General features: G+C 34.9%; 1 pseudogene; it reads right to left on the minus strand.

Annotated features, from left to right (window-relative positions):
- Window positions 1-451: 451 nt before the first annotated feature.
- LOC111391066 lies at window positions 452-2,675 on the minus strand (annotated as a pseudogene).
- Window positions 2,676-4,786: the final 2,111 nt, after the last annotated feature.

Consider the following 4,786-nt stretch of genomic DNA (forward strand, 5'->3'; position numbering starts at 1 on the left):
GTGTGGATTTCATTGGAGGCTGGATAATTGGACAGCTGTAGGAGGCAGATTCAAGATTGCTGGAACGAAAAGAAAAGCAAAAGGTTTGCAAAATTCTTCAAAGGTACAAGCTTTATCACGATTTCTATCTAAACACAAAGGGATCCTCGGTAGTATTCGAAATAATTTTAATTTTCCGCTGTGCATGTATAAGTAGATTTCCAACATGAATTGCATCTGACAGTATAAAGTAAGAAAAGAAAGCTAAAATTTATTCTCTATGCTCTCCATTCTTATCCAAAATCGAGTACCAAGTGTGCATATGGTAGAACCACCTGATCCGATTTTAGAAATTTTAGGCTTGGATTCAACCTTCAAGCAAGTATATTGTCATTTGCAAAATTCTCTGTCAGAAAATGAAGAAATAAGTAATTTCAGATAACCTTCAGTATAAGAAAAATTCTGTCCCCTCTAAAATAGCATACAACAGTTATTAATAAAATTCAGAGGCGCACAGGAACAAGGTATTTGGTGCACCCTACAAAACATGTTTCTTTTCTTTCAGTTCCCTAAATTACATTAATCTCTTTTCTGGTATATAGTAAGCAAATCTAAATCAAGAAATTAACTGCAATTTCTTCTTTTTATTCAATTTTTAAAGAGAGAAATTATTTCCTTCATTAACTCGAATTATTTGCTTATGAGGCAAGCTTTTTTATTTTACAACGGTTTCTGGAGAAATGAAAATGGAATATTCTGGTTATGTACAGTTCGATATTTGTACAAGAACTTCCAAACATCTTACCTAGTTTAAGAAAGTTGCTGCCAGTTCAATAGCTGGTGAGATGGTGGATGCCTTTGCTAGCAAGTCAACCGGTCCAATGCAATTGTCCTGGATGGCAAATTGATTTGAATAATCAGAACTTCAAGGAGACATAATTGGAACTACATCCCTGTCTCTTTCTCTTCTACTACTACTGGACGATTCAGCCGTTGAATCTTCATAATTCCTCCGACCTCTTGTAAAATTAAATTGTGCAAAAGCATTATTGGTTCTAATTGTTGACATAATAGCATGTCCCATTGGTTCTCTTCTTGGCTCTTCAGCCACATTTATATTTATAGGTACTTCGGCTCTGTTATCATCCACTGAGTTTCTGAGATCAGTATAGGTCTCTTCGTCCTCAACTCGAACCAAAGACGAAGTCATACTCGGGACCATCTGATCCTTGTACAGTTGAAATCTTGTACCTGTTGGGTTATTTCGGATAGTTTCATTTTCCATCTCGGTGTGCATGTCTTGAGAAAATGCAATAGGGGCAGATTCTGATGAGTCTCCAAGTCCCTCTTCCATTCCATTATCAGCTTCTGCCTCGTGCTGCCACATCTGTGATAGTGCTTCCTGTAACCCGTCTTTTGCTGATCAATGTCAACATTGGGAAGAGGATAATTGGAACCGAGTTCAATTCCAACAGCTTTGAAAACAGATTCTAGTGCATTCCACCGGTGATGTATCCATTCAGTTGGCAATCGAGAAAGTTCAGGAAGCCATCGACGAACATACTCTCCATTGGGATCAAATTTATAACCCTGAAGCTGTCAAATGGACCACAGAATAGTTACAACTCTTATTAAACATTTTCAAGAAAAGAAATGTGATAATGAACAGCAATCGAGAATTGTCAAAAATTTGAGGAGCTTTCACATCTATTGTTGGTTCAATCGCACGTAAAAGTTAGTAAACACAACATGTAACTGAATTTGCAAGAATTGTTTGATGCGGTACTGAATTTTTAACTTGAAGGCATCTTGTTTCATGGTTAAGTTTGAGTTGTCAGAGAGGACAAACTTATTTATATTATCTCTACAGCAAATCCCCTTGCACGTGCAATGGAATAACATCGTGCAATGGTGAGAGAGAGAGAGAGAGAGAGATCCAGTCTAGAAGTAAACTAAGCAAGAATTTATGGAAATATCATCAATACATACCCGTGGATTATCGATACGATCAAACTTATGACCATTTGGAAGAGTACCAGTTATATACAGCCAACCAAGAGCATCACCCTCGAGATCTGAATCCAATAAGGTATCCCAGAAGTATTTCATTCCCCATCTCCAGGGAAGCTACAGCACCTTCACAAAGAAGCTAGAGACTACAACTCGTATCCGATCATGTAGCTAGCCAGTGGCCCACAACTCTCTCATTCCAGCATCTACTAGTGGATAACCAGTCTCCATGCCTTAAAAAGGCTCTCATCCACTACCCACGAGAAATTTTTTAGGTGACCAAGTAATGGCCTTTCATGGCTGTAGGGATGATTGAAACTCATGTATCTTGAGTATTCTCGAAGGCCAATACTCTTGAGGAGCAAATTGACACTCTCTTCACCTTCTTTGTTCCCATCATTGGGCCAGAGAACTTGCTTGATCCGAACAAGATGAAAAACTTTCCAAACACTGACTTTCCCAAAATGCAAATGAGGAGAAAGAAATGAAGTCGTAGCACTATCAGCCTTTCTACGGTTCTTTGAGTACTCTATCAGTGCTCCATTGATGAAGGTGGTTAGGGCCTTATCAGCATTGCTCCAACTAGGTGACCATGCTCGAGCAAGAAGTTCATTGCTTCCTTTCCTTGAGTCATCTTCAAATACTAAAGTGTCTGTAGGACATCTTAACAAATCACCTGGAAGACATCAAGCAATGTTTTATGGCAGAATCCTCAAAAAAAATTGTGATAAACAAAAAGCGGTAGAGAGAACAATGGCTGTTTAGCAGAAAGCACATGCTTGACCTCCATTTCTTAAATGTCATTTTTTCCAAAACATTTTCAACCACACATTTTATCAAACCCACAACTATCAAATTTTCAATCAAAGATTCAACTTATATCATAATCTACTAAAAATCTGATTTTTATCCAAACCAAACATGGCAAAAAAACAATTGGACTTTAGAAGCATAAGCAAAGAAATTCAAATTCTACAGAATAATACTTGACAAAAACAATAAGTTCTCTTCATCAATAGCTACTAAGCTTGACTATATTATTAATATTTACCCAATGTCAGTGGTGTGTGTTAGTTTAACAGGTAAAGCTAATTGGTCAGCATGTTCATTTGAATATGTTGGTATTACTTACCAAATACGCAGCAGAAAAGGATATTTAGTCTCTCACTTTCCTTCTGCATCTATTTGTAACACATGCTCCATGATTTTAGCTACTTTCATGCACACTTGAAAGTTCCATTATTCTGAAGCTGAAATTGCTAATTTATGTAGCCACACATCAAACAGGGTCTTTTCTTCGTTTCTTCTATTATTTTCTTATTTGTCATCATCCTTCAATCCCTATTATCCCTTTATTCTTCCCTTCCGTTTTCTCTCCTACACTTCCATTAAGTCATATACGAAACACTGTTAATAAAATGGCCAATGCAAGTACATTTTTGTAACTCGAGTTTCGAAAAATAGTATCATGGCACAATGTTGTCGATTTTATCTTGCAAGTGGAAAGATCGTAATAAGTAGTAAAGTGGACCTTTTGAGTCTGGATTATCGTTCGCACGATGACTATATTTTAGTACTCAATTTATTATTCTTAACTTCTATTTAATGAAAATAAATAAATAAAAAATAATAATTGAATGTGATTTTTAAATCTAACTACTAAAAAATTCATGAATGCAACAAAAAATGAGTGAAAATTCAATTAATAAATGAGGATTAGGGCGGAAAAAATTCACTTATTGATCACCTTTATTTCTAATATCGAGATTCATAAAATTAAAATAGTGTCAGGTCGAATTCTTCTATTGTATTCAACTTACTCGTCTCGAGTTCTCGTTGAACCTATTTAATTAGTTCAATTTCATATTTCTATGCAAATTAAATTTAATTAAACGAAACAACAATTCTAAGAATTTCCATGGGACCGCAGTAATTAATATAGGTATCTTTACATATTATATTAATTTATCGAATTTTAATATGTGGTCTAAACAAGAATCCGCATCTCTACGTAATTATTGTTCACAAAATTATTGAATAATTGGCTAGAAAAATTCAATGCATTAAAAATATAATTAAAATCCACACATAAAATATAAAAAAACAATAATTTCAAATAAAAGAAATAAAGGTCCCAAATCAGTTACATTGTTCGCCCTAAAAATAAATTTAACTACGCATATTGATGAAAGAAAAACATGAAATTATGGAAAACATCACCAGATTAATTGACGGAACGTGAATAAATTTTTGAAACGTGAATCTACAATTGGGTTCTGCGTGTATTCCTTCCAACAGCTTCCTTCTATTTTTCCCTTCGTCTACGTCAATCTCATCTGCAGCCTCAAAGTGTGTGCAAAATTAAAAAAAAAAAAAAATTATCAAATTGGCTGCCTCCTATTTCTCTTTATCTCTCTCCAAAAAAACAATAACTAGCAGCCACCAAATTTTGCATGAAATATATCAAGTTGGCTCCTCTCTCCTTCTCGTTTTCTGTGCATATATACATATATATCTATAAAATCTGGCAACCACAAGTTTAATCATAAAGGGACCCTAATTTTTTTCCCCAAAAAACTCCCAACCTCCTGCGTGAATTATAATACAGCAGAACTATATAGCCACCATCTTTGACTTGAATTCAAAGTCTTAAATGCAATATTACCCCTCAAGTCCTCAATTTTTCATTATAATAAATTTTAGTCCTTAAGCCGCTTTATTCTTGCAACTCATGTATTCTTTGGTTCAATTCAAGTCCTTCAATTTCCAAAATATGAAATTTGATCTCCAAATTCTT

The sequence above is a fragment of the Olea europaea genome, unplaced genomic scaffold, assembly GCF_002742605.1.
Source record: "Olea europaea var. sylvestris unplaced genomic scaffold, O_europaea_v1 scaffold747, whole genome shotgun sequence".
In the NCBI taxonomy this organism is placed as follows: domain Eukaryota; kingdom Viridiplantae; phylum Streptophyta; class Magnoliopsida; order Lamiales; family Oleaceae; genus Olea; species Olea europaea.